This window comes from Tachysurus fulvidraco, chromosome 3, assembly GCF_022655615.1.
Source record: "Tachysurus fulvidraco isolate hzauxx_2018 chromosome 3, HZAU_PFXX_2.0, whole genome shotgun sequence".
Taxonomy (NCBI): Eukaryota; Metazoa; Chordata; class Actinopteri; order Siluriformes; family Bagridae; genus Tachysurus; species Tachysurus fulvidraco.
In genome coordinates this window covers 1,104,103-1,120,151 of record NC_062520.1, presented here as the reverse complement: position 1 = coordinate 1,120,151, position 16,049 = coordinate 1,104,103, and the positions used below count along the sequence as shown (strand labels likewise).

General features: G+C 37.5%; 1 pseudogene; it reads left to right on the top strand.

Moving 5' to 3' along the window:
* The first annotated feature begins 2,101 nt into the window (after window positions 1-2,101).
* On the top strand, window positions 2,102-15,885 carry LOC113651649 (annotated as a pseudogene).
* The last annotated feature ends 164 nt before the right edge of the window (window positions 15,886-16,049 follow it).

Below are 16,049 nucleotides of genomic sequence, written 5' to 3'. Positions count from 1 at the left end.
TATGTGATATAGAGAGGAGGAAAATAATTGTCTGTGGATCACTGGAGATAAGTTAGTAAGTTACCAGAGCAATGTTAAAACACAGACTAGACGTTTATTAAAGTAGATTCCGGTTCTCAGCTCAAACTCATGCAGACTGTGAGAACTGGACTTGAGTGTCAATAGACTGCAGGATTAAGGAGTGAATCTGCTCTCTGATGGACTGAAGGATCCACACTGTACACTGGAGATACTGAGATCACTTCATACTGTGATGTTTCAGAGTAATATAGTCCGACTTGCACAATTTAAATAAATTAATTATAGCTGCTATAGTTATCCAAGCATCCAACCAATTTTCTGTGTTTACACTGATACAAAATTGAAATAGAATGCAAGCACTTTCTGGATTGTTAATAATTTTATTCTTAGAATAAATAAATATTGCTTTGATCTGAGCCTTAGACAGCAAAACAGAATCAGTTCTTCTAGGTACATTAACACACAGTTGCTGAAGGAACTCAGCAGGTAGGTTCTTCTAAACACAAACCACTGATCTTCTGTATAAATGGAGGCTGCCTTAGAGCTTTCTTTTTCTTCCAGACAGAAGATCAGGGATCTGTGGAGCCCAAACCATCACTTCTAGGACTCCATGTTCTTCTCTACCCTGAAGATAGTTCTCAATGACATGTTTTTCTGCTGAATAAATTTGAATAAATATGTCATCCTGCTGCAGAATAAATTTGGTGTCAATCAGATGCCTCCATGATGGTACTGCATGATGGATAAGTAGGTGTCTGTATTTCTCAGCATTGAGGACACCATTAATTCTGACCAGATCTCCAACTTCATCTGCAGAAATCTCTCCAGAGACTTGCTGCTGTTTTTCTGTTCCCAGTTCTTATCGTTTTGTGTATAGTCGAGTCTCTTTGCCTTGTTTTCAACAAAGTCTGGCTTTTTGGTCATGCTTCTTCCATGAAGAACCCTTCTGGCCAGATGTTTCCAGATAGTAGAAGGGTGTAGCTGGGTAATGCTGGTTTCCTCCAGTTCTGTGCTAATGTCACTGCTGGACACCAACTGATATTAAAGGGGAGTAAACATGATGTGTTTTTTATCTGCTGCATCATTTCCTCGGCCCACTGCATCCACTCTCCTGAACATTGTGTATCTTTGTGCTTCTTCAGAAGAGCTTGAACATCACATGCTAAAACAATCAGTCTTCTCTGAGCTCTGTCCTAGGAGAGACCTTGCTGATGCAGTAGAATTACCTGGTGTCTTGTTCCTGTGCTCAGTCTTGACCAGTGTTGTAATGTAACGGAGTACAAATACTTTGTTACTGTACTTAAGTAGAAATGTCACGTATCTGTACTTTACTTCGCTATTTAAATTTATGTCAACTTTCTCTTTTACTCCACTACATTTCCTAGAAAAAATGTGTACTTTTACACTAAACATCTTCGTTACTCGTTACTATAAAATAAAATCAGAAGAAATGTGTGTGACTGTAATAAGGGAGGTTTGGCGAATCACTGCTCTTAGATTACATTACACTCCGCACAATCTATTTCAGCGTAATGTTGCTAAAGGAGGCGGAAGCAATTGATGAGTAATTGAGTAAATGAGTAATTGTCGGCCTGTTTTTTTCTTGTTCTGACCTTTGTAGCCTTTCTTTTCGTTTTTGATGTCCAGACTTGTACTTCCTTGTCGAAGACATCTCTAATATGTGACAGTTTACCACCTGATTCTGCTCTCACAGTGAGTGACTCGTCTTGAGGCTATACGTCAGACTGGAAGAAACCGTGCAGTTAATGGGGGGTGAGTGGGGCTTAAATTAAGCCTTAATTTTATTTGTAACTCCTTGGTAGATACATTTATAATTTCTTTTACATTATAACTAGTACTGTTAACACCAATTAAAATTATCTCTGGGGGCCCCAAAAGTGCGTGGGCCCTTAGAATCGTCCTAAGCCCCACCCCCACCCCTTAGTGGCACCCTGGGTAACAGATTTGGGTAAACTCTTTCTTAACAATTCTGTGCTGTTTTCATTCCAAACACCCCTGACATTATATTTAAAAATAGAATTCATTTTTTTTCTAGAAGGTTAAAAAACAGGGATGGAAAGTGGTGCAGTTTATGGTGTCGTTTACTTGACTACTGAAACTGTTGGTCCTGTTCTTGCGTTGTTGCACATTACCTGGCAACCCCGAAAGAGAGCGTCGTAGCCCGTTACTTATTTCGTGTCACAGTTTCTGTATACTTTCTGGAGGCATTCTAAACTTAATGTCTGTAACTGTCTGTAACTGCAAACATGGGATTGTGTATTTTTAGCATCTTGTTGTTTTTTGCCTTCGGATATTCGACAGTAGAATGTAAGATTAGATTGGTCACAGTGGTGAGTATGTTATTGTTCTGATTTGTGTTGTTCACCATAAATAAATGTCTAGGGGCAGTTCTAGGGTTTCATCTTTAGGGGTTTTATAACTCAGTGAGAATTTAAAACAAGAAGAGATTTATATTATATATTATTTGACTACATAGTAAGCCAAAAGTTATGGTATTATTTAAAAAATAAAAAAGTGGACACCAAAATTTTATGCATGATGTAATGATGCCAATCAGATCAGTTCATGTGTGTGTGCATTCTCTACAAACAGTGTGTCCGATGAATGACGTCATTAATAAACTAATATTCACAAGACAAAGACCAAATCAATAAATGTTATTTTTATTTAGTATTGGATGGATTGTTTGCATTAATATTTTGTTTGTGCTACAACTCTGGTAATAAGAATAGTGACATTAACGTTATAGATAAACGCCTCCAGCTCTGACGGCGCGTGCACGATGCGCGTGCCTGTGCTTTTCCGTTCATATAAAACAGACAGCTGATGACGCACTACTGAAAGACTACAGCGCACGCGCGTAATAGCAAAGTAAAAAAACGCTCTTGTATCAAACTGATAAATAATTTTATTTCCCATCGACACGTCCTGCATTTTAACGTAATTTTTATTTTTGAAAGTAAAAATTTTACTTATAGTTTTAGGGTGGCTGAGATCAGACACAGGGGGGTGGAGCCACCCTAAAAAAAGGGCTAGGAATCCCCCCCCCCACCCTCCACCCCGCCGCTACCCAAGTATTGTTCTATAACGTGTAGCCACCAATGCAAAGATAAGACACTTAAATCTGTCCCTTTAAATCATCAAGATAAATTCTATTGCTGAACAAACCGTAGCTTTCAGTTACGTTTCCTGTGGTTATAAACATAGTGTCGGAGATCATTATAATAATAAGACTGAAGTTTCTCTACCTAAAGAGAGAGAGAAAATAAATAAAATAAATAAATCAAACGGGGAAGCGGATATGGAACACCAAAAGGGCCATAAATTCACAAAAATATTCCTAATGCATTTTTAATAAAATGAATAAGCAAATGTAGCTGATTTTTTCCCCCTGATGTTGCATTACGTCAAATTATAAAGTGTTTTAATACATAATGTGGGAATTATTTATTACATTTCTTACTTACGTTGACACTTAATCTAAAACAGAAAATGTGCAAACTATTTATTTATTTATTTATTTATTTATTTATTTATTTATTTCTACTGTGTGAAATAGGAAATAAATAAAACAATCACACTTGATTTGGATCATTTTGTCAACAGTAGATGCAATCAGCAAATTATAGTAAAGGATGTAATTAGCACATTGTGACCACACTAAATTTTAATCTAATTTCTGACTATATTACAGTTAGGTGAAGCATTTAGTGTCATTTCAACCATACATATGAAGCAATGTTTCTCCAGGTCCATGGAGCTGCATGAAACAACACAGGGCTAAGGACTGAAAAGAAAGTTGTCCTAGCCACATAAAGTGCATCTTAGTGCAAACAGTGCAAGACAAGAGGCAGTGCAGACAGACGATACAATACGGCCAAACCGTGTGCAGTCTGTAATTGACTATTGTGCTAATAAGAGGATGTAAACAGTAATACAATTTTTTTTAACACATGTTTTTCATGTGGCTCTGATTATGACATACATTCCATAGATGCAATGAGCATAATATAGTAAAGTACATCCCTTAGTGTGGCTACTTCATTTTTGTCTATTTTACTGTCAGTTTTGGGGTCAAATTCACCTAAAACTTTCTTTATATTGCTATATTCTAGATAGGATTACCAGATATTAAGGTTGCTCTAATTATGAAATGTTACATAGTTCACAGATGCATCTGGTATAATATTGTAGAAGACCTCCCAGAGACTAATTGTATACATGTATGGTTTGATTTTGAGCTTACTGGGTTTACTGCTTTTTCTTTTTGTATTCAGGGTTGCTCTGGGTTCTCAGGTTTTCTTCCACTTCCCAAAAACATGCTCATAGCACTGCAATGCTAAATTTCCCAAAAGTGTGACCATTAATCTACTATTAATCTTCAGAGAAATGCATTCAATTTCATTATGCAGTAAGACAATGGTCCAAAACACACTGCCAATACAAAAAAGCAACAAAATGGAAAGGTTTGGCCAAGTCAATCAACAAACCACAACAAGACCAACCAGATCATGTTTTTAAATAAGAGGAGATCAAAAAGATTAACAGATTAATAGAGTAATAGATTATAAAAGGGAATCATAAAATCTTTTAATCTTTTAAAATCTAAATTCTAAAATCTTGAATCTTTTTTAACAACTTTTGTCCTTGTCCCTTTAGTTATACCGCCATGGAGACCGTTCTCCTGTCAATACCTATCCAACAGACCCATACCAGGAGAGCGCATGGCCACAGGGTTTTGGACAGCTTTCTCAGGTAACTTTTACAGACACACACACACACACACACACACACACACACACACACACACACACACACACACACACAGTACAACTGTACAGTAGTATTTTGTACATTGTTAAGACTTACAGTGAGTTGCAAAAGTATTCATACCCACTCAACCTTTCCACATTTGTGACGTTTAAACATGAAAAAATGTATTTTATTGGGATTTTATTTAATAGACCAACACAAAGTTGCACATAATTGTGAAGAGGAAGGTAAATGATAAATGGTGTCCAAAATGTTTTACAAATGATTATTTGAAAAGTCTGCCATGCATTTGTATTCAGCCCCCTTCCAAACTAAAATCCAGTGAAACCAAATGCCTTCAGAGTCTAATCACTAAATAAACACCACCTGTGTGTAATTTAATCTCAGTATAAATACAGCTGTTCTGTGAAGCCCTCAGAGGTTTGTTAGAGAACATTAGTGAACAGACAGCATCATGAAGACCAAGGAACACACCAGACAGGTCTGGGATAAAGTTGTGGTAAATTTTAAAGCAGAGTTAGGTTATAAACAATATCCCAAGCCTTGAACATCTCATGGAGCATGATGTACAATTAATCTTCCGAAAATGGAAAATGGAGTATGGCACAACTGCAAACCTAGTAAGACATGGACGTCCATCCAAACTGACAGGCTGGGTAACTCTGTAGTAACTCTGGAGGAGCTGCAGAGATCCACAGCTCAGGTGGGAGAATCTGTCCACAGGACAACTATTAGTCGTGCACTCCACAAATCTGCTCTTTATGGAAAAGTGTCGAGAAGAAAGCCATTGCTGGGAGAAATCCACAAGAAGTCCCTTTTGCAGTTTGCGACAAGTAATGTGGGGGAGACCGCAAATGTGGTAGAAAGTTCTCTGGTCAGATGAGACCATAGATGAACCTTTCGGCCTAAATGTGAAACGCTGTGTGTGGGGAAACATAACACTGCACATCACCTGGGTGATGAACGCACCCTGATCCCGACCGTCAAACATGGTCACAGCATCATGTTGTGGGGATGCTTTTATTCAGCAGGGAAGCTGGTCAGAGTTGATGGGAAGATGGATGGAGCCAAATACAGGGCAATCGTAGATGAAAACCTGTTAGAGTCTGCAAAAGACTTGAGACTGGGGCTGAGCTTCACCTTCCAACAGGACAATGACCCTAAACATACAGCCAGAGCTATTGGTTTAGATCCAAGCATATCCATGTGTTAGAACGGCCCAGTCAAAGTCCAGACCTAAATCCAACTGAGAATCTGTGGCGAGACTGAAAATCGCTGTTCACAGATACTCGCCATCCAATCGAACTGAGCTTGAGTTATTTTTTAAAAGAAGAATTGGCAAAAATGTACCTTTCAATATGTGGTAGAGACATAGCCCAAAAGACTTGTAGCTGTAATTGCACCATTTATAAATTTCCTTCACTTCACAATTGTGAGCCACTTTGTGTTGGTCTGTCACGAAAATTCCAATAAAATTTTGTCTGTGGATGTAAATGACAAAATGTGAAAAAAGTGGTTATGAATACGTTTGCAATTAAAGCCTATAATAAAGTAGTTGTATTCGCTAGGTTGTTTACGTGGTTAGCTGATATCCTTTTTGTCTTGTGTGAATGTATAGGAAGGTATGCGGCAGCAATTTGAACTAGGCCAGTTTCTGAGAAAACGCTACACAGGTTTCCTGAGCGAAAACTATACGCGTTCTGAGGTCTGTGGTAATTAATATAATGCACTATATGTTTGTTTTCATCCTTGCCTGTTTCTGAGGTGCAGCATTAAATTTATTTGTCATGTCACAATTGACACTCCAGAGTACAGTAATCCCTCGCCACTTCGCGGTTCAAGTTTCGCGGCCTCAGTGCATCGCTGATTTTTCAAAAATATTAATCGAAAAATACAAATAAAAATGGTTTCCCAGGATGCCAGACAAAGAGAGAAACTCTCTCAGAGGCTTTGTACATACTGCGTGAGATCTGAGCTGATTGGCTGCGCATCATCGCATCCTCTCCCAGCTTCTTCCCTTGTTGTATCTCGCCACTCTCGTTTACGCTGTCAACTGTGTCTCGCGTATTGTGTTCGAAATTACCTTTTCGTTAAGCCCTTACAATGCCTCCTAAGTGCCGTGCCCCTGCGAAAGATTCCTCTAGTGAGCCCAAGAGGAAGAGGAAGATGATGACCATCAGTGAAAAGGTCAAACTTAGGGCCAATCCTACTTCACGGATTTTCACCTATCACGAGGGGTTCCAGTCCCCATTAACCGCGATAAACGAGGGATCACTGTATTTCTGTTTGTACCCAGCATACTAGGGGTAATATATTCAGAGAATAGTTAAAAACAAACAAACAAACAAACACAGTTTTTTAGACCAATATTTATAAAGTGTGTGAAATTGTGTTATCCAAATTTCACCAAACCACAAACAATTTGGAAGGCTCAAACAAAACGGGACAGCTTATAGAAAATGTCACTAATAATGGCACAAGATGAAATAATAAAGCCAACAGCATAAAGTACTTAGTTAGGTTATGTAGGTTAGTTGAAGACTAATTGGAAGACGAAGTGAAAGCTCTGCCCCCTGCTATAGTCTTTAATGCTGTTCAGGTACCAACAAATAGGCTGCACCTTTTGATCAAAGTATTTATGGTGAATCATAAAAATAAATAAATAAATTTAAAAAAAAAACATTAGGTTCTGTGTGAGACTCATCAATGCAATGTTTGACTGGGAGACAGCAGTGGGAAAGGAATGATTTGTTCATATCTGAATTCTGGACTAATTAGAGCTTGTTTGTGCACCTATTGGGATATCCAAACATATATATATATAGTCATGTGAAAAAATTAAGACACCCCATTAAATTTAAAGTTCCAGAATTCTCTGTTTTTTACTTTTTACTTTTCAACGAATAATTGTTGTATTTAATGGTATGTTTTTGTCATGTTGCAAGGTCCAGTTCAACTTCAGCTTCAGTTTTTTGACAGATGGTTTCACATGTTCCTCAAGCACCTTCTAATACAACGTAGAATTCAAAGTGCATTATGTGATAATATGCCAGGTCCTGCTGTGAAGCATCCCCAAATCATCCCCATAACACTTCCATCTCCATGTTTCACAGTTGGTATGAGGATCTTTGCTGAAATACTGTGTACTGTTTGGTGTATGCCGTCTGTTATGGTCTTCAAATAATTCAATATTGGACTCATCTGTCCAAAGCAATTTATTCCAGAAGTCTTGGCATTTCTCTCTGTGTTCTTTTGCAAACTTTAGTCTTGCTCTCATGTTTTTCTTAGACAACAGTATAAATTGAGTCAGTTTAAATTGACTGAAATACAACCAATGCTTTCTATGGGGTTATACAGTATTACCTGAAAACTGCCTTGTTTTCAGATATACCTCGACATTGTAAATTGTTAAGCCTGTGTGACCTTTATTTAATGTCAGCCTTTTTATATTAGCTGCTGATTCCGATTTCTTCCTGTGGCATAGATTGTTGTACGAAGCACAGATCACGATCGCACTCTGATGAGGTGCCGCCTCAAATCTGCCGGTCTTTACCCACCTAATGGCTCCAGATGTTTCATCCAGGTTTGCCTGGCAGCCTATACCAATACACACAGTTCCCCAAGATGAGGATACGGTAAGATTATGCACCCTCCACATTTGCCTTACTGCAAAAAAATAAAATACAATAAAATTTATATATAATACCATGAACATTGATTGATCACTAATAATTGTGACATAATTTTTTTTTGTTGTTTACCAGCTGCTGTCATTCCTATTAAAAGCTGCTCATGCCTACCAAGTGCTCATGAATGAAACAAAAAGAACAAAATTACCCTAAATATGACCAAGACTTCAAAGTGAGTTTGAATCTCTCTCCAGATTACTTATTTAAAATAATTCTCCCTTAATGCCTGCATTGTTGTCAAATTTAGTTTAATTTAAATTATAACCTAGAACAGTATGAAACTTATTTTTACAACAGAGAACTTTGTGCTGAATTTAATGTACAGTTTTAATCGAACCAACATACATTAGAAGAAAACCTAGAATTGTCTCTAAACTTATCTACAATTTACTTTTTAAACCTGTACAATGTACTCAATATACAATATACGCAATATACAATATACCTGTACAGTATACTTAAGTGCAATAGTTTTTGCATGAGCATCCCGCCCTTTTCCCCTTTTGCTTTTCATTGCAACATAGTTTTCCTCCTCCAAGTCTTCTCCGGGTACTCCGGTTTTCCTCCCCCTGCTCCAAAGACATGCATGGTAGGTTGATTGGCATCTCTGGAAAATTGTCCGTAGTGTGTGTGGAGTGTGTCGTGTGTGTGTGTGTGTGCCCTGTGATGGGTTGGCACTCCGTCCAGGGTGTATCCTGCCTCGATGCCCGATGACGCCTGAGATAGGCACAGGCTCCTCGTGACCCGAGAAGTTCAGATAAGTGGTAGGGAATGAATGAATGAATGAATATTTAGGTATATAGTCAGTGGTAAGGAAAGAATTGGTTATTTTTAAAAGGGGTTTGGTTGCTACTAGTATTATCTAGTGAACAAACTAAGGGACTCAGTATGCAAGTGATTTTGAAGGGGAAATTATTAAACTTAAATCGCTCTTTTGAAGGGGAGTGAAACATTCTGTACACTGTTTTGATATATAAATATTTTTATCTAAACGTTCAGCAATCAAATTGTCAGTTTTTTTAGTCTGAATTTATTGCCTGATGTTTGCAATTTTACCATTGAAATAATTTGTCATTCCTGTTGCCTATTGATAGTGTGCATTTTTCTGTGGTGGTGATATTGCTAGTTAATTTAGCTACGTAATTAAATAAAAATCTAGGATTATCGTTCTTATCTCAATTAGGTTGGAAATATATGATGATATTCCAGATATTCCAGTTAAGAATTCTTAAGATGTTAAGCATGTGGAAGTGCTGGTTGCATTATAGCAGTGTTGCAATGTATTAATGTATTGAATGCTGTGCTTTTTACTGAGTAGGATTTCCTGAAGATGGTACAGAATAAAACTGGACTGAACACAACGTCCATTGAGATGATATGGAGTATCTATGACACACTTTTCTGTGAGGTAAGGTTCTATGAGTAGTTTATTTGTGCTGATAATAATAGTAATATCTAGTTATAAGGGGGACGTGGTTAAGGTGTTGGACTACTGATCAGAAGGTTGTGAATTTGAATCCCAGGGCCACCAAGCTACTACACCAGGGCCCCAGATCAAGGCCCTTATCCCTCAGTTGCTTAGTTGTAAAAATGAGATAATTGTAAGTTGCTCTGGATAAGGAAGTCTGCCAAATGCCATAAATGTATATTCTGTAATGCTTTACAAGAAAGAAAAAAAACATGTTAAAGAACTTAAGCAAATGTGTGTTTTTGTCACAAAGAAATCCTTATGCATTAAAAATAAGGGAAATAAATGTTTAACTGTAAAAAAAATAAATAGTAAAAAGTTCTAAGCCATAAACAGTAATATATTTTCTTTTTTGATGTACAATAATTTTCTATAACATTAAATTTTTTGTTTGAAGTGTAATGTTTGAAAATCTAAAATCATAGAAGTCATAAAAACAGCTATAGATATTTTACATTAGGACCAGTGGTTCCTACACCTTTGGGTGGTCTGCCACACCTCCAAAAGTGCCATGTCCTGTATGTATCAGGAACTAAAAGATGGAATTCTGATCTAGCACCTCTTGTTCTTATTCTTTTATTTGTTGCCTTATATTCATATAATGTTTTGATCTCACACTCAAATGGATTTATTTACAGCAAAAAGAAAATAGCTTTTGTGTTTCCAATATTTTTGGAGTGGACTTTTTTTTCAATGTATTAAGAAGATTGTACAGTTAAACCCACACAGTATTCAGCCAATCATTGGGCAGCACGAGAACGCAAACAAACAAAACAAAAAAAACCACAGATACCAAGATAGATATCAGAAGGCAGAATGTGTGAAAGTGTGGCTGTGATCATGGCATTGGAGTTTGAACTAGATGGGCTGGTTTGAGTATTTCAGAATATCTTAATCTAGGAATTTTCCCACACAGCAGTCTCTAAGCGGACTTTAGAGGTGACGCAGAGTAGTGAAAAAATAAAAAGCATCATTTGTGTGGAGGGTGTGTGAGCTGTGACCTTACTGATGAGAGAGAACGACCAAACTGGCCTTCCATGAAGGCCGTGTAAAGTATATATGGCCAAAAGTGCTGTCATATTCATAATTAAATTCAATCAAATTTAGTAACAATATTTTTTCAATATCCAAATATTTCTGTATCTGACCGTGAATTAGTTGCCTATTCGCTCTCTCTCTCTCTCTCTCTCTCTCTCTCTCTCTCTCTCTCTCTCTCTCTCTCTCTCTCTGTCTCTCTCTCTGTCTGTCCCTCTCTCTCTCTGTCTCTCTCTGTCTGTCTGTCTCTCTCTCTCTCTCTCTCTCTCTCTCTCTCTCTCACACTCTCTGTCTGTCTGTCTGTCTGCCCCCCCCTCTCTGTCTGTCCCTCTCTCTCTTTCTCTCTCTCTGTCTCTCTCTCTCTCTCTCTATCTCTCTCACTCTCTGTCTGTCTGTCTGTCTGTCTGTCTGTCTGTCTGTCCGTCCGTCCCCTTTCTCTGTGTGCCCCCCCCCCCCCCCCTCTCTCGCATGCATTGTAACTCTCACTTTCCTGCCCACAGATGAAGCATGGCCTGCGCCCTCCAGCCTGGGTGACTCAAGATGTGATGAAGACACTGGAGCTGCTGAAAAACTTTAGTTACCAGACCTTGTTTGGTGTCCATAAAAGAAAGGAGAAATCCAGACTACAAGGAGGTCAGATCAGGACATTTTCATTATTCACAAATTTATGAGCTTTACTCATGACTCTGTAATGTGATTCCATAAATTCTGATAATAAGAAACAGAAATGTAAAAATGTTCATCTTAAAATACAGTGTATTTAATCTCCATGTAATTTAATCTTGGCCCACCACAGTTTTGTCCTCATCATGTTTTGTAATTGTAATCTATTAAACATGGGCTTCTCTTCATTAAAAAAATGAAAAAAAAATAAGTGACTATAAGCCAGGAAATCTTAAATATTGTGGACTTCTGTATTGGATTACCAAAGATGCATTTTTGGTGTCTGAGAAACCCAATAGAGACTCATTCTTTTGCTAGGTCAAGAAGATGAACACTGATCCACTGATGATCACTGATGCTAAGCAAAATGCTATGTGAGAATGGTGTTATGCATCAGTGACACTGTGGTTCCTGCAGTTTGAACTGTACAAATGAAAAATATAATATACAAGATGAATGACAAAATAAATCCTTCTAGTAGATGTGGTAGCTCAGTGGTTAAGGTGTTGGGCTACTGATTGGAAGGTCATGGGTTCGAAACCCAGGTCCACCAAGCTGCCACTACTGGGCCCCTGAGTAAGGCCCTTAACCCTCACTCTGGATAAGGGTGTCTGCTAAATGCCATAAATGTAAATGTTTTAGGTCTATCTAATTAAAGACAGTTTGGACAGTCAGCATTCTTCTAGTATTTTTCTCTTAGGTGTCTTGCTGGGTCAGGTTATTAAGAACCTATATGCTGCTACGTGTTTAAATTTAAATCAGCAGCTGAAGATGATCATGTATTCTGCGGTGAGTCAGTTCATGTTTTCTTTTTAATTTTTTTCCATTTATTCACTCTCTTTGTAGTACTTAATAAATGTAAGACTTGTTAATACAGTTTCATTGTGTCATAGCAAGAAAGCACCTTGTTAATACCATCATTGTACCTTTTTCATGTAGTTATTAGACAATGTACTGTAATAAGGTACAACATATACCTACTTGGTACAAAGATACAGTTTGTAAATATTTGCAAAACAACCATATGCTTGCTGAGAACATTTTAGGATTGCTAACTATTTCATAATCCTGCATAACACAAAATACACAAACAATAATTATTGTTGTGTGTTTGTCTTCTTCAGCATGACACAACCATTGTAGCGCTTCAGGAGGCACTTAATGTGTATAATGGATTACAGCCACCATATGCTTCCTGCCACATATTTGAACTGCATCTGGATCAGAATGGGTAATGCAAACTTTAAAACACACACACACACACACACACACACACACACACACACACACACACACACACACACGTAGCATCTGTGCAATGAGTAAAAAAATACCTAAATAGGTGAGAGCTTTAGGTAATGTTCACAAAACCATGATCTTAATGACTATGGCCTTGCCATAGGCTGTTTTGTCTCACAAAGGCTCATTAGTTGTTTTTGTTCTTCATAGTATTTAAATATTATCTTCATGGTATTGCAGTGAAAACTTTAGAGAAATCAGCACCAACAACCAAAGTCAACGAGATCACATTTTTTGCATTCTACTGTTTAATGTGAACATTAACTCAACCTCCATGTTAAGTGCATTACTGTTTGCATTGCTCTAATGCTATACAATTAGCAGATTTGATCATTTCATGGAAGAATAGGTGCACATGTAAGTTTGTTAAAGTTGTCAGTGAATGTATATCAGCTTTCACATTATCTGTGCAAGTCCATATAAGTTTACACACTTTTAGTTGTTTTCTACACTTGCTAATTAGTGCAGTTGAAGCACTGCAGTAAGTGTCATAAGTTTTACTGATACATTTATGCTGTCTGGTCTTTTCCCTCAGATCATACTCTGTGGCAATGTTTTATCGTAATGATAGCACTTCAACTGAGCCATACTCTTTAACTTTACCTGGTTTGTGCCCAGCTGTGTCCTCTGGAAGACTTCATTAAACTCACAAAATCAGTCATTCCAACAGATTGGCCAGAGAGTGCATGGTGTAAGACCCTATCAGGTAACTGAATAGATTTGCAGGATTCAAAATAAGGAGCCAAAATAAATACAACTGCACTAATACCTTGAGATACAAGCATAATCCGTTCCAGGACGAGCTCATGACTTGAGGTGCTTGTATCTCAAATCATTATGTCGTCCAAACGGAAAAATTAATCCGTTCTGGCCCTCTAAAACTCTCCCTTATTGGTTGCTAATAACAATGGATAAAACATGTTTTTTAATTGCTATAGAGACATACACAAATTATGCTTCAAATCATCATAGATTAAACTGGCCTTCTCACACGATTGATCGTCTCGGTAATGGTATCTCGTGACATCTGCTTCTCCTTTATCCACAACAACAGAAGCCTCTCCATCTCATCATTTATATTTGAACGTAACTTCGATATAATCGTCATGCCCTTGGAAGGATTTACGTCTTGATAGCATCCTTCTGCTTTATGATGGTACATATTGTGGATTGTACTGCGATCATACATGCGTGCTAGATCACTCACGCGGGCGGACCACGCTCATATTTATCGACAATTTCATGCTTTATTTTCATGGTCAACATGCGTTCTTCTTCTTCTCACTACCATCCTTACCACTCACTTTGTTAGGACTTACAGGAATGATAGTACAAGAGAAGGAAAAATAAGAAAAGAAAGGAGAGACATAAGGCAAAATAGAGGAAAGGAAAAATCAATGTAAAATACAAAAGGTTGATGAGCTTGGTTACAGAGTTGACTTAAATATGAAGGACTAAAAGAAGACAACGAGGGATCAGATGCTGTACCTAGACAGCTGAAAGAGATTCCAAAAGAAAGGAAGATTACAATGCGCAAAGTTTTATTTTCAGAAGTTCAGGAGAACTCTGAATTGCTTTCCTTTCCTTTTTCTTTATGTTCATGTATTATCCTGTAATAGAATTGATACGGATTAATATTGCTTATTTTGACTGTAAACTTAGATGATTGTTTTCACAGAGAAATCTTAAAAGTCCACTGTGACATTTACTCCTATCTAGATTTGCTTATGCCGAATTATACAGTAGCATTCATAGGTGAAATCTGCAAATGAAGTGTTTCAGCTCTCGCTGTCGAAGATTCGAAGGCGAGAGAAGGTTTCAGTCGTATGTAACCACAGCTTTGCAGTTGCAGGGAGTTAACTGGAGTTAACTGCAACCATATAACCATATATAGAATTATTAACCTTTAAAGATGAAGAACAAACATAAGTAGCACTCTGAGGGTCACAGGCGAGAAATGTTTGGAGGATGAAATTTGATGTTGGATGTCGAAAAAGCCCAAGGGGGCCAACTTGCAAAAGCAATGTTATAAAGTGTATTTAAGTCCCATGAAATGTCATCTGAGTGTGCATTCTAGTGTTGACAAGCTCAGTGCATGTTATACTCTGTGTGTATCAGAGAACAAACGCAAGCTTACACTTGGAGAGATTACACAAGTGTAATCTTTGCATTTTAATTACTTTTACTTATTCTAATACTGTTTGATTATTTGAAGAAGATTTTATTTGTAATTTTCTTTTTATTTTACATATATTACACACATTTATCTGTATTACTTTACTTTTAATAAAAACAAGGCCTCCCATTGTGAGGACCCTGAAAAGACAAAAAGGTCTGACTCCTTCATTTATGATTCAATCAAGAGATTAGGTGGGGGAACTTGAAAAGGATCCTTTGTTAAAGACAAAGGGACTTCGAAGGACACCTGCGTTCAAGGTAAGACCAACTCTGATAGGTGATCTTGTGTTTTCAAAACTAACCTGTACAAACTATGACACATTCCTTAGTGGGATTTTGGAAGGGTTTCCTACACAATCTGAAAACATGTGTCACTAAGGGACACGTACGTCAGTATAAATTACTTCAAGTGCCAGATCAGCTCATCTTAAAGGCATAAAGGTATAAACAAAAACAAATGTCCACACACTTTAACTAATGTCAATACTATGTTATGTCTACCATTCCCTTCCAAATGTAGATCAATAATTGATCTTCTCTTTTGTATGTTGATTAGATGTGATTTTTTGGGCTGTCTGTCTGTGGATTCATTCTCTCTTACTCCTCGTTGTAGTGTTGTTTGCCGTGTTGAGCAAGCTGGTCACTGGTTATAGCCACATTATCAACCAGAGTGATCAATCCTCACGGTCTTACCAGCTTCTGAGCAATCCAGAGTTATCAGACATCGAGGGCTTATAAAAAGCCAGTCACACACATGCCTTGCAAGTATCATACCCACTGAATTTTTTCAACAAAAATTTATTTCATTGGAATTTTATATGATTGACCCACACAAAGTGGCACATAATTGTTAAGTGGAAGGACGATCATAACTGCCGTCGAATTTGTTTGCAAATGAATAT